The sequence below is a fragment of the Vigna umbellata genome, chromosome 6 (genome assembly GCF_029865625.1).
Source record: "Vigna umbellata cultivar VRB3 chromosome 6, Vumbellata_1.0, whole genome shotgun sequence".
Classification (NCBI taxonomy): domain Eukaryota; kingdom Viridiplantae; phylum Streptophyta; class Magnoliopsida; order Fabales; family Fabaceae; genus Vigna; species Vigna umbellata.
In genome coordinates, this window is record NC_142170.1 from 28,038,084 (window position 1) to 28,065,049 (window position 26,966).

Sequence of the window (26,966 nt, forward strand, 5' to 3'; positions counted from 1 at the left end):
CTTCCAAATGCTTTAAGGACATAAAAGTAGGGATTAGTGATCAAAATATCTCCTTAGAGCTTAAAGTGCAACTACTTAACAAACTAAAAGAAAACTAGGATTGTTAGTAAGGTTGTTGTCAAATAAAGCACCTACTTCGAGAGAAAGCAACGTGGAAATTCTTCTTTGATTTGAAGAAGTTTCCTAATTTTAATCCTTGAGAATAAAGATTATCTTAAGAAGGGAGGATTGATGCAATATATACGTTAGTGTCAGTTATTTAGCGGGAGATGACAACGTCATCATAAACCCGCAATTTGATGATGGTTTGAATAACTGGTTTTGAAGAGGCTGTAAGATTGTGCTGCATGATTCCATGAATGATGGGAAAATCGTTCCAAAATCTAGGAAATTCTTTGCATCTGCAACAGAATGCACACATACCTGGAATGGAATTCAGCAAGATATCACTAGACGCGAGCAGCACAAGGTGATCTATGAGGTCACTGCTTTGGTTAGAATTTTTGGAAACAATGTCTCTATTCCTAATGTACGTGCTACTTTTGGGTCCAAGCATCAAATCTTAAAGAACAGTATGTATATAGGCCATGCAATGTCATCCCGATACTCTATGTCAGGTTTTCTCCTTCATGTTCAAAAACATGGATTGGATTTTCGAAAGAGGCATTGCATGACATCTTTTCTTTTCTTACACTCGCAATTCCTCTTCACACATTTTTATTAACACTCTCATGTCAAAGTTACATTCTTTTTCCCAATTCTACACAGTTATTTTTTCAAAAGACACTGGGTTTCTTTTTCCAATATTTATTTATATTATCTCGAACATCTTGGAAATGTGGTAATTTGAAATGGTTCTCCTGTCTAGCCTTCTTCCAAATCCAAAATTAGAAGCATCAGTGCAATGAACCTTCCACACTCAACTGGTGAGTTGTGGTACTGTTTGTTGAATGTCTTTGGTTGTTCTCTATGAGCATTTGGATGCTGATACGTGTTTTTTCTTCTCTCTAACAAGGTTGAACGAATTTTTAAACCATCCTGTGCATAATATTTTATAATTTATAATTGAAAATTAAGAGGCGGTAGAACCTGACAAAGTCGAAAGCAATTATGAACCATCCTGCGCATAATATTTTATAATTTATAATTTTAAATTAAGAGTCGGTAGAATCTGACAAATTTGAACGCATTTCTGAACCATCCTGTGCATAATATTTTATAATTTATAATTTTAAATTATGAGTCGGTAGAATTTGACAATGTTGAAAGCATTTCTGAACCATCCGGTGCATAATTTTATATTTTATAATTAAAAATTAAGAGTCGGTAGAAGCTCACAAGGTTGAAGGCATTTCTGAACCATCCTGTGCATAATATTTTTTAATTTATATTTTAAAATTAACCGTTGGTAGAACCTGACATGGTCGAAGGCAGCTCTGAACCATCCTTTGCATATTATTTTAAAATTTAAAATTAAGAGTTGGTAGAACCTGACCAAGTTGAGGTCTGAACATTCATGAACATAATATTTTATAATTTATAATTTAAAACTAAGAGTAGGTAGAAGATGACAAGGTTGAACGCATTTCTGAACCACCCTCTGCATAATATTTTATAATTTATAATTTTAAATTCAGAGTCGGTAAAGGTCTGAACGTTCATGTACATAATATTTTATAATTTATAATTTAAAACTAAGAGTCGGTAGAAGATGACAAGGTTGAACACATTTCTGAACCACCCTCTGCATAATATTTTATAATTTATAATTTTAAATTCAGAGTCGGTAGAACCTCATAAGGTTGAACGCATTTCTGAACCATCCTATGCATAATATTTTATAATTTATAATTTAAAATTAAGAGTCAGTAGAACCTGACAAAGGTTAACTTATTTCTCAACCATCCTGCGCATAATATTCTATAATTTATAATTTAAAATCAAGAATTGGTAGATCCTATCCAGGTTGAAAGTATTGTGCATAATATTTTATAATATGAAATTAAGAGTAGGTAAAAGGTGACAAGGTTGAACGCATTTCTGACCCATCCTGTGCATAATTTTATAATTTATAATTTAAAATTAAGAGTCGGTAGAACTTGGTTGAACACATTTCTGAACCATACTGTGCATAATACTTTATTATTTATAATTTAAAATTAAGAGGTGGTAGATGCTGGCCAGGTTGAACACACCTCTGAATCATCCTATGCAAATTATTTTATAATTTAAAATTTAAAATTAAGAGTCGGTAGAACCTAACAAAGTTGAACGCATTTCTGAACCATCCTGTGCATAATATTTTATAATTTATAATTTCAAATTAAGAGTTGGTAGAACCTGACAAGGTTGAACGCATTTCTGAACCATCCTATGCATAATTTTATAATTTAAAATTTAAAATTAAGAGTCGATAGAACCTCACAAGGTTGAACACATTTCTGAACCATTCTATGCATAATATTTTACAAATTATAATTTAAATTTAAGAGTTGGTAGAACCTGGCAAGGTTGAACTCATTTCTGAACCATATTGTGCATAATTTTATTATTTATAATTTAAAATTAAGAGTCGATTGAACCTGACAAGGTTGAACGCATTTTTGATCCATACTGTGCATAATGTTATAATTTATAATTTAAATTTAAGAGTCGGTTGAACCTAACAAGGTTGAACGCAAGTCTGAATCATCCTATGCACAATATTTTATAATTTATGATTTAAAATTAAGAGTAGGTAGAACCTCACAAGGTTGAACGCATCTCTGAACCATCCAGTGCATAATATTTTATAATTTATAATTTTAAATTAAGAGTCTGTAGAACATGACAAGGTTGAAGGTATTTCTGAACCATCCTCTGCATGATATTTTATAATTTATAATTTAAGATTAAGAGTCGGTGGAATCTGGCAAGGTTGAATGCATTTCTTAACCATCCTGTGCATAATTTTATAATTTATAATTTAAAATAAGAGTCGGTCGAACCTGACGTGCACGATATTTTATAATTTAAAATTTAAAATTAAGAGGTGGTAGAACGTGAACGTACCTCTGAATCATCCTATGCATAATATTTTATAATTTATAATTTAAAATTAAGAATCAGTAGAACCTAAAAGGGTTGAACGCCTTTATGAACCATCTTGTGCATAATATTTAATAATTTATAATTTTAAATTAAGAGTGGGTAGAATCTGACAAGGTTGAACCCATTTCTAAACATCTTGTGCATAATTTTATATTTTATAATTAAAAAATAAGAGTCGGTAGAACCTGACAAGGTTGAACGCATTTCTGAACCATTCTATACATAATATTTTATAATTTATAATTTACAATTAAGAGTCGCACTAGTGCAGCAAGGGGCTTTTACCGCGGTTCATTTTCACTATACGTCGCGGTTCTTGAACCGCGGCATATTCAGCCGCGGTAGTAAGTCAGACACTTTATGCCGCGGTTGTCACCGCGGTATATAGGCTGCGGAATATGCCGCGGTTGTCTAGGGAACCGCTGCCTAAATTCATTTTTTTAAAAAAAAAAATTAAAAAAAAAATTGAAAAATGCACTATATGCCGCGGTTCGCGGTTGAACCGCGGCATATAGGCCGACGAATATGCCGCGGTTAGTGTCAAAACCGCGGCCATATGTCTCGTTTTAAAAAAAAACGAAGCACTATATGCCGCGGTTGTGGTTAGAACCGCGGCATATTCCCCTGCAATTTTTAAATCGAAGCACTATATGCCGCGGTTGTGGTTAGAACCGCGGCATATTCCCCTGCAGTTTTTTAAAATTGCAGGTCTGTTTTTGTGATATCCACTACCACAAAAACAGACCTGCATATAAAAACATATACACAAATTCAATTTGAACATAGCAAACACATGTTCAAATGTATTTCAACATCAAATAAAGTACAAAGTCTAAGAAAATTCTATCTAATCAAATGCATTGTTTAAATCTAAGAGCTATTGTATAGTCTAACTATATGCTTCGCAGCAGCGTTCCTCATGAATAGTAGTGACTTCTCAGGAACTGGTGTAGTAGTCTTGAATCTCTGCAAAAGACAATTCATTTTAATTAGTGTATATGAATTCAACATTTGGGAAAAAATCAAAATTTGTTAAAGTTAAATATTACCGTTTCCCAGCGACTTGTGATGTGAGAACGAACAATATGGGCCATCCAATACATTACATAGTATCCGCACTCATATGACCCATTTTGTCTGTTACACTACAATATATCATCACAGTTGATAATAGTTAGTGAATAACATTAAAATAAAACAATTATAACAAAGTATGTGTTTAGCATATGTCAAACCTTGAGAGAAATCCAAGCAATCTTTCTACTATTAACAATTGATCTCCCACCCATCATCATACTTGCTGGAATAGAACTGTATATAAAAAAAGGTTTTAGCATTCATTTATATAACAAAGAAAGTCCAAACATTGAGGTTCTTACCAATCAATTGCTTGTTTGAGTTGTGCGGGAGGAGGCTTGTGCAATGAGCAGAACCACAAAGCATAGTTGTCTTCCATAGACATAACAAGAAGTTGCCAATGGCGCCTGAAATTCATAATAACGTAACTATTAAATATTAAAATCACATATGGAACATTATGATGTTAACAAAGTTCACTTACCCGGATATATAAGGCAAAAAGTATATTTTCTTGCCCCTTCCAAAACTGTTTATCAGACTCATGTTGATATGCTCAAAATCATTTGATTGATGAATTGATTGGGGATCAATGAATCCATAATCATCAGAACGCCCCAACTTATTACTGACCCCAGACATATACCTGAAATCAAAAATTAACTTTGATATAAGGATACTTGATATATAAATCAATTTTATATATAAATAATTGGTCATAGACTTACATCGTCCATAGTTGAATAATTGAAATATTCAACTCTTGTGTTCCCGACGCAAGCTCACGGACATCTTGGCTATAAAGGTATATTGGGACCTCAGAAGAATGTCCAAATACATTAGCATCATACTTAACCTCCAAAGGCTTATCATCAAGGATGTCAGCAAGTAGATGCAATGAAGAAAGAGGGTCATCCTCAGATAGAGGAATCTTCTGTTGTGCCTGCGTCTGTTGTTACATGAAAAGATAAGATAAGTTTTGACATCAAAAACCTTTAAAATTGAGAAGTGTAAAGAAGAATTTCATACCGAGGGGTCAGAAACTGCTTTAACCAAAAATTTAGGCCAAGTGATAAACGACTTATATGCTTGTTCGACAGTGAAAATCTCTTCCGTGGACAGTGGAACCGAGGCATCTGGCATGATCATTTCATCCACTGAGACCTTCACCTCATCCTCTAATAGTTGCATACCATGACATACAGTCGCTGACCTAAACTCTGTTCCACGAGCTACCAGCACCATCTCAGTATCTTCTAAAATGTATAGCAGACATGGACTACCATCGTCCATGTCATCCTCTGGGATGGCTGATGCGGAACAACTTCCTTTGCCGCTTCTTCCTGTCAGAGTAAATGTTAGATTATACAAGAGATAGAAATAATTGCACATTAATGTTTATTAAGTTTACCTGTGGGAGGGGGAGGGATAACATGTTCCTCTATAGGAGACTGCACCGGGCGCATGCTCTGAAACTGCTCCTGGTATAGCATCTGGAATTCAGCCCTCACCTCGGCCCTGATCTCCTGCATAAGGTCTTGTCGGACCTTTTTTGTGATCTCTTCTGTCATCCTTTGTGTATCGCTGTATGAATATGAATGCTGACGAGAAGAGCTCCCAAAATAATCTGTAATTTCTACTCCAGGACCTGCAGCACGAACACGTCCAGGGTGCTCAGGTCGTCCAATTGCAGCAGCAAGAATATCCTGGCGACCCTCTGGAGTGAATTGGCCTTGGGAGCTCTGCTCAACCAAGGCGTCCTGTAACATTACAAAACACCATTATTCTTTAAATAGTTTAATGTAGTATGTATAATGACAATATTTATTATTTTAGGAACAGTGATAACTTACAATTTTTTCAGAAATCTCTCGTGCAGTGTCGGAAGAGTAGGTGCCCGATGGTCGCATACGGGCCAACTTCCATTTCTCATGTCTAGACGGTGGAGAAGGAGGCTGAGGAGGGCTACCACTCTGAGATGGTGGTATAGCATCTGCCTTTTGCTTGAGGATTTTCTCCTCAAGCTTCCTATACCCACCACGAGATAATAGGTGTGGGTTTTTGTTCTTAGCACTTGTTCCTTGTGCTTTGCTTCTAATTGCCTGTCACATACACATTAATTAATGAGTTCATATGATATATATTTGTTAATGAGGAATTGAATAATATGAACTACACTAACCTGCCATTCCTCTGACATCCGACTCTCTTTAAAAACCCGCCAAGTCTCCTCATCAATGGACTTATATGCATTACATGGACTTTTATGTTTAAGGTGTCCAAAGATGTACCTTGATGTCAACTTGCTTTTAAAGTTTCTGAAATTTTCTGCAACAGTTGACAAACACTTATTTCTAAGTGTTGGGACATTTGGAATGTCAAATGTCATCTGAAAAAAACATAATAAAGTTGTATTAGTACAAAATTATCAATATAAACAAATTATAATTCAAATGCTATTAACTAACTTACCAATATATCTTGCCAAATAATGTTCCGATCACCCTCGGACACATGATCAAAAGATGGAATGAGAATGCTAATCTTATCACGTGCCACTACTCCAAGGTATGATCGGAAGTCATCTGCATTGGGGCCAGTTGCCACACCCGTGGTGACATTCACATTCACCGGAGTTCTTTCACCACTATTTTTCCTGATTAATAGTTGTTTCATCCTAGTGGGTCCTCTAGTGGATCTGGGTGGGGGAGCCTCATCCCCTGAAGAATGTGGATGATCAGCCATATATCTGTCAAAATAAATAACAACATTAAATTTTCTTTCAAGACTTATGTAATATCATATAAATTAACAAAACATGTAATAGTACAGAAATTGAAAATTCATACATAAAGATATGGATTCATCATATGTATATTCCCTCATCATGATCTGACCGAATTGCATGTACATCATCGTCAACTACAGATTGGTCATCCAACTTTGTTGTAGTTTGAAATGAATGGTTGTCAGCAATATCAATATTAATCAGATTGTCTTCGTTAACTTCAATTTGTTTTTTGCCTTGAAGAGCAACATACCAATGGTCAGACGCAGGATCTTTGACATAAAAAACTTGAGATGCTTGATGTACCATGATAAACGGTTCGTCTCGATAACCCACCTTGCGAAAATCAACCAGTGTCATACCCGAGTCATCTATTTTCACACCACTCTTATTGTCAAACCACTTACACTTGAACAATGGAACGGAAAACTTGGTGTAATCAACCTCCCATATCTCTTCTATTATACCATAATATCTCATTGATCCAAGTACAGGAGATTGATCTTTTGATGTGGAAAATTGAAGTGACTCAGCTTCTAAACTGACTCCACTATTTTGTACTGTGCTTTTATCATCCAAAGTCTTCGTATAGAATGTGCAATTATTGACTTCATAACCTGTACAACACACGACATCAAACTTCAAACCATTTGCAAGCCACAATAAAGTTTCAGAAGAATGTGGCTCTTTGTCAATTTCAGATTTGAACCAAGACATAAATGTTTTGTTATGCTCCATCAATTGCCATTTCTCTGATTGTCTTGGATTTTTATTCTTAACAATGGCTTTGTGTGCTTCCAAAAAAGGGATCACCTCATCTGTGTTGTTCAATATATAAAGATGCGCTTGCAACAATTCTTCGCGATCTTTTGTCACCACATTGACACCTCGGATGCTTTTACTTGTAGAAAATTTATTCAACCATGCTGTGCGAGGAACTCCTATTGGATTCGTTGATGTCATGTAATCTGAACAAAACTCGATACTTTCTTCAGCAATATACCTTTCAATCATCGAACCTTCAGGATGATATGGATTTTTAACGTACCCTTTCAAAATCTTCATATAACGCTCAATAGGATACATCCATCTTAAGTATACCGGTCCGCACAACTTGATTTCTCTAACCAAATGAACAAGTAAATGTACCATGATGTCAAAAAAAGATGGAGGGAAAAACATCTCTAGTTGACACAAGATGATAACAATCTCGCCTTGAAGTTCATCTAACTTTGTAGGATCGATGGCTTTACTACATATTGACGAGAAAAATGAACACAACCTGTTTATGGTGTGCCTAACATTTTTGGGCAAAATTCCACGAATAGCCACCGGTAACAATTGTTGCATTAAGACGTGACAATCGTGAGACTTCATGCCAACAAGCTTTAAGTCCTGCATTGACACTAAACTCTTCATATTTGAAGAGTATCCTTGTGGTACTTTGATACTCTTTAAACATACACAAAAACTTATCTTCTCTTGTCTAGACATTGTGTAACATGCAGGGGGCAAATAAGTACGTTTACCAATCTCCTTGGGTGCCAACTCTTCTCGGATATTCATGTCAACCAAATCCAAACGAGCATTCACTCCATCTTTTGTCTTTCCCTGAATGTTGAGTAATGTACCAATCAAGCTATCACACACATTCTTTTCTACATGCATCACATCTATGCAATGTCGAACATCTAACTTTGACCAATATGGAAGATCAAAGAATATTGATTTCTTCTTCCAAGGGGTCGTTACAGATGACTTCTTCGATGTTTTCCCAAATACATGATGTATTTTATTAACTTTTTCAAGAACTTGAAGGCCAGTAAGTGGATTTGGTGCTTCGTCCCTCTCTTGATCTCCATTGAATGCTTTTTTTAACCTTCGATATGGATGATTACGTTTTAGAAATCTACGATGACGCAGATACACCGTCTTTCTTCCATGTTTCAATTGATGAGCTGCAGTGTTTTCTTCACATATAGGACACGCTTTATGACCCTTGACACTGTATCCTGACAAATTACCATAAGCAGGAAAGTCATTAATGGTGCAAAATAACATTGCACGCATCATAAAAGTCTCTGAAGCGAATGCATCAAATATTTCAACCCCATCAACCCACAAAACCTTCAAGTCTTCAACTAGTGGGCTTAGATAAACATCTATGTCATTTCCAGGCTGCTTTGGACCAGATATCATCATAGACAACATCATGTACTTCCTCTTCATGCACAATGCAGGAGATAAGTTGTAAATTATCAATATAACTGGCCAACAACTGTGATTGGTACTCAGATTACCAAATGGGTTCATTCCATCAGTGGCTAAAGCAAGCCTAAGATTTCTACACTCTTTACCAAATTCGGGGAATTGTCGATCAATATTTTTCCATTGCTTTGAATCAGCTGGATGACGAAGCAGCCCGTCAATTTTTCTCTCATCTGCATGCCATCTAAGATTTTTAGCATCTTTGGGATTCGCAAACAAACGCTTAAGTCTGGGCACTATTGGAAGGTACCAAACTACTTTCAAAGCAGATCCATTTTTTTCTATCTGACCATTATCTTCACTATTGTTTTTTGACTTGTATCGTGATAAGCCACATTTTGGACACTTTGTCAAAAATTCAAACTCTTTCCTATACAAAATGCAGTCATTGGGACAAGCATGTATCCTTTTATACTCCATACCCATTGGACAAAGAATTTTCTTCGCATCATAATTACGAGTGGGCAATGTATTTCCATCTGGCAACATTTCATTCAACAACGTCAACAGTTCTGTAAAACTCTTATCAGTCCATCCATTGCTCGCCTTCAAATTCATGAGCCTTAACACCGCTGATAAACGTGTGAACTTAGTTGAACCGACATACAAAGGTGTTTCTGCATCAGTCGACATCGTCTCATACACATGAGCTTTGGCAAAATTTTCTGCTCCAACATCGCGGATCATGTCCTCCAATTTGTCTTCATCCGGTCGATCTTCTTCCATGGTGGAATTAGTAACATTTACACTTTGAGAGTCAGTGGGAAAATCAATTTCTTCGCCGTGCCAGATCCATGTTGTATAGCATCTTAGAAAACCATCACATATAAGATGTTCTCTAATTTGAGTTGCGTTCAACTTTCTCCCATTCAAACAGTTCACACAAGGACATCTAAACCTCACTTCATCATCAGTTCTCCCCTCATTACGTTGCGCAAATTGTATAAATTCCTCTACACCTCTCTCGTACTCAGCACTAATACGTGGTAAATTAATCCAATTTCGATCCATATTCCTAAATATTACATAAATAATATTTTAAGGTTTATAAATAATACAAGAACTACAACACACATTACCAAAACTATAGCAAAAATCATACCATACATTACCAAAACTATAACAATTTCATGCATTATCAAAATTAAAGCAAAAATTATACCATACATTACCAAAACTATAACAATTTCATGCATTATCAAAATTAAAGCAAAAATTATACCATACATTACCAAAACTATAGAACCTTCATACATTACCAAAACTATAGCATTATGCAAAAACTAATGAAGAAATCATCTTAACAATGCAAAAGGGCATAAATACCTGGAAGAAGAACGGCGAAAACGCTTGGTGCAAAAAAAACGAAATCGCAGAGGAGTGGGAATGACGCGTTTCAAATGCTTTTGATCGGCCAAAAACTGTTGTTTATCGTCACAAATGAGAAAGAACCGAACAATTTGAAGTTTAAACGGAGAAAAATAGCGTATCGGAGATGATGGGAGTCGGAGGGAAAAGAGAAAACGCGAAACAGAGGCTTGCGGGAAGAAGACGATCACTGTTCAAAGTTTTAATTTTTAACTCTGAACGCGGGAATCTACCGCGGTTCACTACTTAACCGCGGTATAATAGGGGTATATGCCGCGGTTCTACGAGCAACCGCGGCATATACTGATTAAAAAAATAATACTAAATGGCATTTTTGAAATTATTTTCAAACTATATGCCGCGGTTGCCCGCTGAACCGTGGTATATACCTCGAAATATTTAAAATTAATATTAAATTAATTTCAGATAGCAGAATATGCCGCGGTTGCTCGTAAAACCGCGGCATATACCCCTGTAACGTACTCAACACAACTGCTTCCCAACTGCCTTCTAGGGAATTTCAGAAGTTACAGGGGGTATATGCCGCGGTTCTATGGGGAACCGCGGCATATACCCCCCTGTAACTTCTGAAATTCTCTGACTGGCAGGGAAGTTGAAAAGTTACAGGGGTATATGCCGCGGTTCCCCATAGAACCGCGGCATATACCCCCTGTAACTTCTGAAATTCTCTGACTGGCAGGGAAGTTGAGACGTTACAGGGGGGTATATGCCGCGGTTCCCCATAGAACCGCGGCATATACCCCTGTAACTTTTCAAGTTCTCTGACCCAGTCAGCACCTGCAATAAATTCGCAGGGGTATATGCCGCGGTTCCCCATAGAACCGCGGCATATACTCTGTTATTTAATTTTTTATTCATACGTGGCGTCAAAGGCAATGGTTGACTGGAGTATATGCCGCGGTTTGGAGCAGAACCGCGGCATATATGTTCGATTTATTTACAAAACTGCCACCGCGCACCATTATGCTGCGGTTTTCTTTGAACCGTGGCATAATGTGTGCTGTAAAAACCCATTTTTTTACTAGTGTCGGTAGAACCTCACAAGGTCGAAGGTAGCTCTGAACCATCCTTTGCATAATATTTTGTAATTTATAATTTAAAATTCAGAGTCTGTAGAACCTCACAAGGTTGAACGTGACATGGTTGAACGCATTTCTGAACCTCACAAGGTTGAACGTGACATGGTTGAACGCATTTCTGAACCATGTCTTGCACAATATTTTATAATTTAAAATTTTAAATTAAGAGGTAGTAGAACCTGACCAGGTTGAACGCAACTCTGAATCATCCTATGCAAAATATTTTATAATTTATAATATAAAATTAAGAGCGAGTAGAACCTCACAAAGTTGAACACATTTCTGAACCATCCTACGCATAATATTTTATAATTTATAATTTACAATTAAGAGTCGTTTGAACCTGACAAGGTTGAACGAATTTCTGAACCATGTTGTGCAAAATATTTTATAATTTATAATTTAAAATTAAGAGTGGTAGAACTTGACCAGGTTGAACGCAGCTCTAAATCATGCTATGCATAATATTTTATAATTTATAATTTAAAATTAAGAGGTGGTAGAACCTTACCAGGTTGAACGCAGCTCTGAATCATCTATGCATAATATTTAACAATTTATAATTTAAAATTCACACTCGGTACAACCTAACAAGGTTGAACACCTTTCTGAACAATCCTGTGCATAATATTTTACAATTTATAATTTTAAATTAAGAGTCTGTAGAATCTGACAAGGTTGAACGCATTTCTGAACCTTCCTATGGATAATATTTTATAATTTGTAATTTAAAATTAAGAGTGGGTAGAACCTGACAAGGACGAAGGCGGCTCTGAACCATCCTTTGCATAATATTTTATAATTTAAAATTAAGAGTTGGTAGAACCTGACCAAGTTGAGCTGTGAACCTTCTTGCACATAATATTTTATAATATATAATTTAAAATTAAGAGTCCGTAGAATATGACAAGGTTGAACGCATTTCTAAATCATCCTGTGCATAATATTATATAATTTATAATTAAAATTAAGAGTCGGTGGAACCTGACAAGGTTGAACGCATTTCTCAACCATCCTATGCATAATATCTTATATTTTATAATTTAAAATTAAGAGTTTGTAGAACATGACAAGGTTGAACGCATTTTGAACCATCCTGTCCATAATATTTTATAATTTATAAATTAAAATTAAGAGGTGGTAGAACCTGACAAAGTTGAACGCATTTTTGAACCATCATACACATAATATTTTATAATTTATAATTTTCAATTAAGAGTCGGTAGAGTCTGACAAAGTTGAACGCATTTATGAACCATCCTGTGCATAATATTTTATAATTTGTAATTTAAAATTAAGAGGCAGTAGAATATAATTTGTAATTTAAAATTAAGAGGCGGTAGAACTTGACAAGGCCGAAGGCAGCTCTGAACCATCCTTTGCATAATATTTTATAATTTAAAATTAAGAGTTGGTAGAAGTTGACCAAGTTGAGGTCTGAACCTTCTTCCACATAATATTTTATATTTTGATTTAAAACTAAGAGTCGGTAGAAGATGACATGGTTGAACGCATTTCTGAACCATCCTGCACATAATATTTTATAATTTAACATTAAGAGTTGGTAGAACCTGACGAGGTTGAAAGTACTACGCATAATATCTTATAATTTAAAATTAAGAGTGGGTAGAACGCGAGAAGGTCGAACGAATTTTTGAACCATCCGATGCATAATATTTTATTATTTATAATTTAAAATTAAGAGTCGGTAAAACCGGACAAGGTTGAAGGCAACTCTGAACCATCGTATGCAAAATATTTTTTAACTTAAAATTAAGAGTTGGTAGAACCTAACCAAGTTGCCGTCTGAACCTTCCTGCAAATAATGTTTTATAATTTATAATTTAAAACTAAGATTCAGGTTTAACGCATTTACCAACCTTTGGTTAATAATTTAAAATTAAGAGTTGAGAAAGTTTAACGCATTTATGAACCGTCCTTGCATAATATTTTCTAATTTATAATTTAAAATTTAGAGTTGGTAGAACGAGGTTGAAAGTATTGTGCATAATATTTTATAATTTAAAATTAAGATTCGGTGGAATGAAGTTGAACGCATTTCTGAACCATCATGTACATAATTTTATAATTTATAATTTAAAATTAAGAATCAATTGAACCTGACAAGGTTGAACGCCTTTCTAAACCATCCTGTGCATAATATTTTATAATTTATTACTTAAAATTAATAGGTGGTAGACGCTGAGGAGGTTGAATACAACTCTGAATCATCCTATGCATAATATTTAATAATTTATAATTTAAAATTAAGAGTCGGTAGAACCTCACAAGGTTGAACGCATTTCTGAACCATTATGTGCATAATATTTTATAAATTATAATTTAAATTTAAGTGGTGGTAGAATCTGACAATGTTGAACACATTTCTGAACCATACTGTGCATAATTTTATAATTTATAATTTAAAATGAAAAGTCGGTTGAACCTGACAAACTTGAACGCATGAATCATCCTGTGCATAATATTTTATAATTTAAAATTTAAAATTAAGAGGTGGTAGAACCTGACCAGGTTGAACGCAAGTCTGAATAATCCTTTGCATAATATTTTATAATTTAAAATTTAAAATTAAGAGTTAGTGGAACCTAACAAGGTTGATTGGATTTCTGAACAATTCTGTGCATAATATTTTAGAGTTTATAATTTTAAATTAAGAGTCGGTACAACTTGAAAATGCTAAAGGTATTTCTCAACCATCCTGTGCATGATATTTTATAATTTATAAATTAAAATTAAGAGTCGGTAGAATCTCACAATGTTTAACGCATTTTTGAACCATCCTGTGCATAATATTTTATAATTTATAATTCTAAACTTAAAAGTCGGTAGAACCTGACAAGGTCGAAGACAGCTCTGAACCATCCTTTGGATAATATTTTATAATTTAAATTTAAGAGTTGGTAGAACCTAACCAAGTTGATATCTAAACCTTCTTGCACATAATATTTTATATTTTATAATTTAAAACTAAGAGTCTGTAGAAGATGACAAGGTTGAACGCATTTCTGAACCACCCTCTGCATAATCTTTTATAATTTATAATTTAAAATTAAGAGGCGGTAGAACCTAACAAAGTTGAACGCATTTCTGAACCATCCTGCGCATAATATTTTATAATTTATAATTTAAAATTAAGATGTGGTAGAACCTGACGCGGTTGAATGTAGCGCTGAATAATTCTAAACATAATACTTTATAATTTATAATGTAAAATTAAGAGTCAGTAGAACTTGACAAGGTTGAACGCATTTCTGAATCGTCATGTGCATAATATTTTATAATTTATAATTAAAAATTAAGAGTCGGTAGAACCTGACAAGGTCGAAGGCAGCTCTGAAACATCCTTTGAATAATATTTTATAAATTAAAATTAAGAGTTGGTAGAACCTGACCAAGTTGAGGTCTGAAATTTCTTGCACATAATATTTCTTTATAATTTAAAACTAAGAGTAGGTAGAAGATGACAAGGTTGAACGCATTTCTGAATCACCCTCTTAATAATATTTTAGAATTTATAATTCTAAATTAAGAGTCGGTAGAACCTGAAAAGGTTGGAAGCATTTCTGAACCATCCTGTGCATAATATTTTACAATTTATAATTTAACATTAACAATCGGTAGAACGTAACAAGGTTGAACGCCTTTCTGAACCATCCTGTGCATAATATTTTATAATTTATAATTCTAAATTAAGAGTCAATAGAACTTGACAAGGTTAAACGCAATTCTGAACCGTCTTGTGCATAATATTTTATAATTTATACTTAAAAATTAAGAGTCGATAGAACCTGACTAGGTCGATGGCAGCTCTTAACCATCTTTGCATAATATTTCGTATTTTAAAATTAAGAGTTGGTAGAACTTGACCAAGTTGAGGTCTGAACCTTCTTGCACATAATATTTCATAATTTATAATTAAGAACTAAGAGTCGGTAGAAGATGACAAGGTTGAACGCATTTCTGAACCACCCATGACAAGGTTGAACGCATTTCTGAACCACCCTCTGCATAATATTTTATAATTTATAATTCTAAATTAAGAGTCGGTAAAACCTGACATGGTTGAACACATTTCTGAACCATCCTGTGCATAATATTTTATAATATATAATTTAAAGTTAAGAGTCGGTAGAACGTGACCAGGTTGAACGCATTTCTCAACCATCATGCGGACAACATCTTATAATTTATAATTTAAAATTAAGAGTCGGTAGAACCTGATGAGGTTGAACGCATTTTTGAATCATCCTGTGCATAATTTTATAATTTATAATTTAAATTTAAGAGTCGATTGAACCAGACAATGGTTAACGCATTTCTGAATCATCCTATGCATAATAATTTATAATTTATAATTTAAAATTAAGAGGTGGTAGACGCTAACGAGGTTGAACGCAACTCTGAATCATCCTATGCATAATATTTATAATTTATAATTTAAAATTTAGAGTCAGTTGTACCTAACAAGGTTGAAAGCATTTCTCAAACCATCTTGTGCATAAGATTTTATAATTTATAATTTAAAATTAAGAGGAGGTAGAACCTCACAAGGTTGAACGCATTTCTCAACCATCCTATGCATAATATCATATAATTTATAATTTAAAATTAATAGTCGTAGAACATGACAAGGTTGAACACATTTATGAACCATGTTGTGCATAATTTTAAATTTTAGAGGTGGTAGAACCTGACTAGGTTGAAAGCAACTCTTAATCATCCTATGCATAATATTTTATAATTTATAATTTAAAATTAAGAGGTGGTAGACGCTGACGAGGTTGAACGCAGCTCTGAATCATCCTATACATAATATTTTCTAACCGGCTTCCTCTCTGGCGGCCACTTTCCTCCTGACCTTACCCACGCTACACTCCCACTCCAAGCTACGCCTTGCCAGCTGAGCAAGATGCATTGCGATAATTTAAAATTTCTCAACCATCCTATGCATAATATCTTATAATTTATAATTTAAAATTAAGAGTCGGTAGAACATCACAAGGTTAAACGCAACTCTGAATCATTCTATGCATAATATTTTATAATTTAAAATTTAAAATTAAGAGTTGGCAGAACCTAACAAGGTTGAACGCATTTCTGAACCATCTTGTGCATAATATTTTATAATTCATAATTTAAAAGAAGGAAGTGGTAGAACCTAACGAGGTTGAACACAACTCTGAATCATCCTATGCATAATATTTTATAATTTATAATTTAAAATTAAGAGTCGCTAGAACCTAACATGGTTGAGAGCATTTCTCAACAATCTTGTGCATAATATTTTATAATTTATAATTTTAAGTTAAGAGTCCGTAGAATTTGACAAGGTTGAACGCATTTCTGAACCATCCAGTGCATAATTTTATATTTTATAATTTAAAATTAAGAGTCAGTAGAACCTGACAGAGTTGAACGATAATTTATAATTTATAATTTAAATTAAGAGTTGGAAGAACTGATTAGGTGGAGAGTACTATGCATAATATGTTATAATGTATAATTTAAAATTAAGAGTTGGTAGAACTGACTAGGTGGAGAGTACTGTGCATAATATTTTATAATTTAAAATTAAGAGTCAGTAGAACACATGACAAGGTTGAACGCATTTCTGAACCATCATGTGCATAATATTTTATAATTTACAATTTCAAGTTAAGAGTCGATAGAACCTGACAAGGATGAAGGGAGCTCTGAGCCATCTTGTGCATAATATTTTATAATTTAAAATTCAGAGTTGGTAGAACCTAACAAGGTCGAACGCATTTCTGAAAGTTAATAATTTATAATTTAAATTTAAGAGTCGGTTTGACCTGACAAGGTTAAACGCATTTTTGAACCATCATGGCATAATATGTTATAATGTATAATTTAAAATTAAGAGTTGGTAGAACTGACTAGGTGGAGAGTACTGTGCATAATATTTTATAATTTAAACTTAAGAGTCAATAGAACATGACAAGGTTGAACGCATTTCTGAACCATCATGTGCATAATATTTTATAATTTACAATTTAAAGTTAAGAGTCGGTAAAACCTGACAAGGATGAAGCAGCTCTGAACCAGTGCATAATATTTTATAATTTAAAATTCAAAGTTGGTAGAACCTAACAAGGTTGAACTCATTTCTGAACTATCCTGTGCGTAATTTTATAATTTATAAGTTAAAATTAAGAGTCGGTTTAACCTGACAAGGTTAAACCCATTTTTGAACCATCATGTGCATAATATGTTATAATTTCTAATTTAAAATTAAGAGGTGGTAGATGCCGACCAACGCAGCTCTGAATCATCCTATGCATAATATTTTAAAATTTATATTTTAAAAATAAGAGTCGGCAGAACCTAACAAGTATGAACGCATTTCTGAACCTCTTTTGCACAATATTTTATAATTTATAATTTAAAATTAAGAGGTGGTAGACGCTGACAAGGTTGAACACAGCTCTGAATCATCCTATGCATAATATTTTATAATTTATAGTTTAAAATTAAGAGTCGGTAGAACCTAACAAGGTTGAAAGCATTTCTCAACCATCATATGCATAATATTTTATAATTTATAATATAAAATTAAGTGTCCGTAGAATCAGACAAGGTTGAACGCATTTCTAAACCATCCCGTGCATAATTTTATATTTTATAATTTAAAATTGAGAGTCAGTAGAACCTGACAGAGTTGAACGATATTTTATAATTTATAATTTAAATTTAAGAGTTGGTAGAACTGACCAGGTTGAGAGTACTATGCATAACATTTTAGAATTTAAAATTAAGAGTCGGTAGAACCTGACAAGGTTGAACGCATTTCTCAACCATCATGTGCATAATATTTTATAATTTACAATTTGAAATTAAGAGTCGGTAGAACCTGACAAAGATGAAGGCAGCTCTGAACCATCCTGTGCATAATATTTTTTAATTTAAAATTCAGAGTTGGTAGAACCTAACAAGGTTGAAAGCATTTCTCAACCATCCTATGCATAATATTTTATAGTTTATAATATAAAATTGAGAGTCTGTAGAATCTGACAAGGTTGAACGCATTTCTGAACCATTTCGTGCTTAATTTTATATTTTATAATTTAAAATTAAGAGTCAGAACAACCTGACAGAGTTGAACGATATTTTATAATTTATAATTTAAAATTAAGAGTTGGTAGAACTGACCAGGTTGAGAGTACTATGCATAACATTTTATAATTTAAAATTAAGAGTCGGTAGAACCTGACAAGGTTGAACGCATTTCTGAACCATCATGTGTATAATATTTTATAATTTACAATTTGAAATTAAGAGTCGGTAGAACCTGACAAGGATGCAGGCAGCTCTGAACCATCCTGTGCATAATATTTTATAATTTAAAATTCAGAGTTGGTAGAACATAATAAGGTTGAACGCATTTCTGAACCATCCTTTGCATAACTTTATAATTTATAATTTAAAATTAAGAGTGGGTGTTACCTGACAAGGTTAAACGCATTTTTGAACCATCCTCTGCATAATATGTTATAATTTATAATTTAAAATTAAGAGGTGGTAGATGTTGACGAACATAGCTCTGAATCATCCTATGCATAATATTTTAAAATTTATAATTTAAAATTAAGAGTCGGCAGAACCTAACAAGTATGGACGCATATCCGAACCTCTTGTGCACAATATTTTATAATTTATAATTTAAAATTTAGAGTCGGGTTCAACCTGACAAGGTTGAACGCATTTCATAACCATCTTGCGCATAATATTTTATAATTTATAATTTAAAATAAGGAGGGGTATAGAACCTGACCATGTTGAACGCAGCTCTGAATCATCCTATGCATTAAAATTAAGAGGCGGTAGAACCTAACAAGGTTGAATGTATTTCTGAAACCATCCTATGCAAACTATTTTATAATTTATAATTGAAAGTTAAGAGTCGGTAGAACCTAGCAAACACGCTTGAACGCGTTTCTGAACCATCCTGTGCATAATATTTTATAATTTATAATTTAAAGTTAAGAGTTGGTAGAACCTCACAAGGTCGAAGGCTATAATTTATAATTTAAATTTAAGAGTTGGTAGAACCTCACAAGGTCGAACGCAGCTGTGAACCATCCTTTGCATAATATTTTATAATTTCTAATTTAAAATTAAGAGTTGGTAGAACCTGACGAGGTTGAAAGTACTATGCATAATATTTTATAATTTAAAATTAAGAGTCGGTAGAACGTGACAAGGTTGAACGTATTTTTGAAACACCCTGTGCAAAATATTTTATTATTTATAATTTAAAATTAGTAGTCGGTAGAACTTGACAAGGTTGAACGCACCTCTGAACCATCCTATGCAAAATATTTTATAACTTAAAATTAAGATTTGGTAGAACCTGACCAAGTTTAGGTCTAAACCTTCCTATGCAAAATATTTTATAACTTAAAATTAAGAGTTGGTAGAACGTGACCAAGTTGAGGTCTGAACCTTCCTGCACATAATGTTTTATAATTTATAATTTAAAACTAAGACTCAGGTTTAACGAAGTTCTGAACCATCCTTTGCTTAATATTTTATAATTTATAATTTTAAATTAGGAGTCGGTAGAACCTAGGTTGAACGCATTTCTGAACCATCCTGTGCATAATATTTTATTTATTTATAATTTAAAATTAAGAGTTGACAAAGTTGAACGCATTTCTGAACCATCCTTGCATAATATTTAATAATTTATAATTTTAAATTAATTGTCGGTAGAACTTGACAAGGTTGAACGCATTTCTGAACCATCCTGTGGATACTATTTTATAATTTATAATTTAAAATTAAGAGTCGGTTGAACCTGAGAATGTTGAACCCAGCTCTAAATCATCCTTTGCATAATATTTTATAATTTAAAATTAAGAGGTCCTGAGCAAATTGAGGTCTGAACCTTCCTGCACATAATATTTTACAATTTATAATTTAAAACTAAGAGTCTGTACAACCTGACAATGTTGATGCATTTATGAACCATCCTATGAATAATATTTTATAATTTATAATTTTAAATTAAGAGGTGGTAGAACCTGACCAGGTTGAACGCAGCTGTGAATCATCCTATGGATAATATTTTATAATTTATAATTTAAAACTAAGAGTCGGTAGAACCCTGACAAAGTTGAACGCATTTCTGAACCATTATGTGCATAATATTTTATAATTTATAATTTAAAATTAAGAGTTGATAGAACTTGACCAGGTTGAAAGCGAACCATACTGTGCATAATATTTTATAATTTAAAATTAAGAGTCGGTAGTACCTGACAACGTTGAACGTACTTCTGAACCATCCTGTGCATAATATTTTATAATTTAAAATTTAAAATTAAGATTCGGTAGAGAACGCAGCTCTAAACCATCCTGGCAGGGTTGAACGCGATCCACTTCAATTGGTTGTTGACCTGCAAAAGACTCTTCGAGGTCTATATTTTATTGGGATAGTAAAAGATTATTTTACGTGACATCAGTTCTATTATTTATAGAGTTTGTGGCAGTCAAGTCCAATGATTAGTTATCAGTATATTTTTAGGGAATCAAACCGAATAATTAATAATTAATACCGTATATTTGTAAAGTGTTAGGTAATATGAGCTATTAATACCTGATAATTGCCCATGAATGACCATTAACTCCGATCGGTATATTTCATATTGTACAATATACATTTTGTATTGTATAGGAAAATTTCAAATCAAATTTTATCATGGAAGACTATATATGCAAATTATATATTTATTATAAATATGATTAAGCTTAATACACTACAAAAATCTGGTATTTTACCAGGGTTTTTTTTTTTCACATTTCCAGTGGTTTTAACCCCTGGTAAATACCTTTCCCGCAGTTGGAAAAACCACTTGGAAAAGCACCGTCACAAATATTTTTCGACGGTTTTTTGTGTAACCGCCGTTACTAGCGGGTGTTTTGTGAAAACCGCCGCTATTTGCGGGGGTTTTTATAAAAACCGCCAGTAATTTCTGAGATTTAGCAAAACCGCCGGTACTTGTGAGGGTTCCCAAAGCCGCTGGTAATGTAAATAATTTAATTTTTTTTTAATTTTTCAAATGAATTTAATGATCATAAAAAATGATTTAATAATAAACCAGAATCTGAAACTAAAATTAAATCTTATTATATAAAATAAAGAATAAATGTTAGAAATACAATTAACTGTTCAACTTAAAAAATAACATGTTCAATCTTAAAAATTACAATAAACATTTTCTAAATTATAATAATCAACTTTGTTGTTCTTCATTGTCTTTATTACCTTCATCATTTGATACACTTCCTCATTTTGTATACTTCTTTGTTCATATACCTACAATACAAAATAATAGTTAGTTGTTAATATATTAATGGTATGCATTAGCTTTATTAAGACAAAGCGATCAATATATGTTCCACTCCTAAGTAAAATAATTTTATTCAAATGAGAAAAATATCATAAAATATCTATATTAGTGAGAAAATATCGTAACGTATAATCAATGAGAAAACAATTTCTAATTGTTAATATATTAATGTTAGAAAGTTTCATTTCATGATAAAAATACAATGTAAAGGAAAACATAAATTAAATGAATATTACGGTCAGAACATTCTATTAATGAATTTCACCCCTCGTACACTCAATTCACTACAAAAATAATACATTTTAGGAGGGGTTTTCTTGTGGCGGTTTTGAAAACCCCAAGTAATTTCCGCGGTTTTAATAAACCGCAGCTATGTTTTTTATTTTTTTATTTTTTTTATTTTTAAAACTTAATTTTTAAAACTTATTTTTTATGAGTATTTTCTCAGTCCTCTTTCTCCCTTTTCTTGAATCTTCCTTTACATCTCTCAGTTTCCAAACTCATTTTCGCCAACCCTACTTCTTTCCCGCGTCGTTTATCTACGTTTCTTGGATTTCAGTTCGCGTCTTGAAGCCTTCGCGTCTCGAACGTTGTTCTTCACGTTTTCTGCATTTCAAACAAGACGTGGAGTTCTCGCGCAAGGAGCATGGCAAAGGAGGAGGTTTAGGTTTGGTTTTGGTAGAGAGGAAACGCAAGTTTCGGTGGCCAGGCGCGACCTCCATCCTTACTGCGCGTGGTGGGTACCACGGCGATGACGTCTTCACGGCGCAGGGATGGGCTTCGCCAGACAGGGTTCGAATCATGCTTTTTTTTTTCTGATTCTTGTGATTTGGGGGTTAGGGTTTCGAAGGGGATTTTGAAAATTCGTGTTTTCTATAATTTATGAAAACTGGTGAACTTATCATTCTTCAAACCTAAACTTGTGGAGTGGTAGATCTTGAAAGTAGGCACTCTATGAGTGGTAGGCTTTTTGGACAATTGGCTGATGATTTTGATGAATATTCTTCTACTTCTACTCGTGTTGCAGTTAAGAGGATGGATATTGGATCGATGAAGTATAGCTGTAGATTATTTTACTTACTAAAATGCTTTATGTTTTATTAAATTCTCATATATTAATTTTGTTGTCTGTTCAAGTTGGATTGACTTTAGTCTCTCTTGTTGGTTGTAGGGAGGTACATGTTTCGACCATGGTGTTTGTATGCAAGAGCAACAATTGATCACTGGAACATTATGATGATCGAGTTTAATTAAGACAATAAAGATTTTTATCTCAACATGAAACTTTGCTCTGTTATCTTCACATGAAAGGCTTCAGAGGAATGAAAGGATTTACTTTTAGAACATATTTCAATTACAATATATAGGATTCGTATGTGCTTCGTTTCTTTGGTAGCACCTTGAATAATATTAAAGTCAACAGTTCTAGACAGATTTGTATTAATGTAAAGTTTCAAACTTACCCCTACTTATGATCTTGGTGTCAAAAGTTGCATCCATAAAGCTATCTTCCCTTCTCTTTTACTTAAATATTTTTAATTCATTTTTTTAATCTCTTATTGATTAGCTCCTTCATCTTCTACCCAGATTAATTATATTATTTTTGTATGCAAGGGCTTTACAGGGAAACTAAAATGAAGTTGGTGCAAGGTGTGAAAACGGTGGGCGGTAGGAAGGTTTGGGAAGCAGTGGTTGGATATCCAGGGAAACTTTAGGTTCTATTATGTTGGCATTCATTATTTTCTTCGCAATTATTTTTCTAGCTAAACATTTTGGAGTGGGAGTTCTTGAACACATTTTTCTACTTTTGTATTGGGAATATATTACTGAAACTTGAAAATTTTATCAAATTCATTAATTTCATACTTATATCAAGTTCTTAAAGGGGTTATGATAAACAAAGATGTGGTTATGATAAACATTTTTCTGCTTTGTTTTTCAGGTAACCATTTGCTTTCAGGACGCAAAAGATCATTGTAGGTAGGTGTCATTTCTTTCCTTATTTGAGAATATGATTAAGTCATGTGTTATAACTGATAATCATCTTAGTTATGGTTGAACTGTGATAATGTACTTTGAAAATTGATTAATGTTATATTGTATTAGTCTAGGCTCCTAACTACAGGTGAACTGTAGTAAACTAAAGCTACCGCAACATATAAAACTGATGAAGTGTCTGCTCTCAGATATTCAGTAATCTAGAATGTAAAAATAATATTTTTCTTTTCAATTCTGAAATCATTTTATTTTTTATGGTTGTAGCTTTCTTTGAAGTCTGAACCTGAACGTAACCATAACCCAACTAAAAGAAACACAACTCCAAATCCATTTCATCTCCACACAGAGGTTCATGACTTCCCCATAGTTTGAAACTGTAGTGTTTTTGATCTAGTTATTCTTATACCAACATTCTTAATCATTACAGGAAAGAGGTGCCGAGAAAGAGGAGAAATTGATCATGGAACTTCTGCACAAAGAGTTGGAGGAGGAAATAGCAAGGATTCCCAAGGCTAATCCATACCCTTACACCACCGATTATCTTGTGGTACATAATTTTGTGGATCAACCTTTTTTTATCTTCGTTTGCTAGTTGAAAAATTTGATGAAGTGTACTATGAATATCATTTGCAGATCCCACCAAAACCATGATAGTTAGAAATTTGATTAATTGGTTGAATATCCAAATTTGTATAAAGGTCCAAATTAATTGGTTGAGCACGATACCACACCTTACGTATTTGTAAGTTATTTCATTTGCATTCAACTCAGTTTATGCATTGATTGTTAGGATTCTAAAATGCTTTCATTAGCATAGTTCTACCTTTTCAAGTGATTTAGCTTTAACGTAGTAGGTTGAAAAAATCATTGATTTATTCATGATGAATTATCCTTTTTCATTATTTGATTAGGTAATTTAGAGTTGATAGGTTTCATTTTGATTGGATGAATAAAAGCATGATAATTAGTAATACTATAGCAGAAATTCTGTTCAAATTTCATTGATTGCAGGGATAACATATTTGGTAGTACTAACGTGTGGTAATGGGCTACCAAGAGTTTCACTTCCCAAAATGGCAAGTCTATGATTTATTGCTAATGAATGCCACTTGGTAAAATGGTAGGTGGTGGTTTAAGTTGCTATAAAATGCAAGGATGAAATGATGTTGAATATATATGATGATTAAGGAAGCAAGTTCATTTTTCAAAATTATTGATTAATTATTATTTTATATTGTAGGTATATGATAGAGGAACCATATCAAATGATGATGAAAATGAAGAACAAGAATGATGATGAAAATGAAGATCAAGAATGATGATGAAAACGAAGAAGCATGATAATTATTATTCAGAACATTTTTTGATTTGTTATGTAAAAGATGTTTATTTTTAATTTTTAAGATTGAACATATATTATTTCTTAAGTTGAAAAATTAATTCTATTTAAAATTTTAGAGTTTATTTTATATTATAATAATTAATTTTGGTTTTATATTATTATGGTTTAATATTAAATATATTTTATATTAATCACATTAATCAAATAATTTGAATAATAAAAAAGTTAAATTATTTTTATTACCGGCGGTTTCAAAACCCCATCTACATAAATCAGAAAATACCTGCGGTTTTTTACTAACTCACGCAAGTTCTGGCGGTTCAGCGGTTTTTGTAAAAACCCCCACAAGTACCGGCGGTTTTTGTAAAAACCCCCGCTAATAGCGGCGGTTTTTGAAAACCCCTGCAAAAAATGTTAGAAATTTTTGTGACGGTGGTTTTGCCGGTAGTTTTGCTAACCACGGGAAATGTATTTACCAGGGGTTAAAACCGCCGGTAATACTAAGAAAAACCCCTGGTAAAATTCATTTTTTTTGTAGTGATTGAAGATTTAGAAAAATATTTGACTGAAGAAAGAAGTCGGGACATTGGTTTTGAAAAAACATTGTGAATATTTTATGATTGACAATAGGAAAACATACTTCTTAGGGCTGGGCAGAGTTAACTTAAAATACTTAAACTATAGTTAATCCATACCTTTTTAAACTTAAAAAACTAATAATACAGTTAACTAAGAACTAATTAAACTAATTAATAGTCCAGTTTAAAAATACTGAACTATTTTATATTAAGTACAGTTAACTGCAGTTTAGGTTTATACATGCTTTCCCAATCACGGCTTCTTTTTGCTTTCTGCTTTACATCCCGTTCATCCTACTCACTCGATGCTGCTATTGAAGGTTGTCGCTGTTGCAGGCTGCCATCGAGGTTACCGCTGTTGAAGGTTCGCTGTCGTCGAAGGTTCGCCATCGTTGAAGGTTCGCCGTCGTGGAAGGTTCGCCGTCGTGGAAGGTTCGCTGTCGTTGAAGGCTCGCCGTTGTCGAAGGCTCGCCGTCGTCAAAGGCTCGCCGCTGTCGAAGGCTTTGCCGCACTCTGCCGTTGCTAAACCGTCGAAGGTTCTACCACCATCGTCGAACACTTCTGAGAACACTTCTCCTAAGGTACGAATGTTTTTCCTGTGTTGTTCAAACATTTTTGAAATGTATTCTTAGTTGTTCAAACATTTTGTTAGACATCTGGTAACGATTGCTTATACGTGGAGAGAGCATCTGGGGTTCTTCCATAATCAGTGGCCAAGGTACTTTATTATTCCAACAAGGGTTTTAAATTACCATATGGGGTTCTTGCATCATCGTTAAACACTACACCATGCTTTGCCAGTAGTTGTCCTATTTATTGATTATGAAGATTATTGTGTAGCTAGAAAAGTTAAACCAAAACGAAGCCTCACATGCCTCTTGTTACATTTTGCTGTAGAAAGTATGAAATGATTTCCCAAAATAGTTATTTGGATAAAACTGAGATAAAATTGTTTGCCAATCA

General features: G+C 33.3%; 1 long non-coding RNA gene across 8 annotated transcripts; it reads left to right on the plus strand.

Annotated features, from left to right (window-relative positions):
* Positions 1 to 22,539: 22,539 nt before the first annotated feature.
* On the plus strand, positions 22,540 to 25,547 carry LOC148197136 (uncharacterized). Of its 8 annotated transcripts, none has more exons than XR_015780052.1 (8): positions 22,541 to 22,877; positions 23,257 to 23,800; positions 24,028 to 24,065; positions 24,348 to 24,431; positions 24,511 to 24,630; positions 24,717 to 24,825; positions 25,066 to 25,203; positions 25,324 to 25,547. It is a non-coding gene; the product is annotated as an uncharacterized LOC148197136 (long non-coding RNA). The 8 variants fall into 8 exon arrangements; XR_015780050.1 differs by having other exon boundaries at positions 25,095 to 25,203; XR_015780051.1 differs by having other exon boundaries at positions 22,540 to 22,877; positions 24,511 to 24,825.
* Positions 25,548 to 26,966: the final 1,419 nt, after the last annotated feature.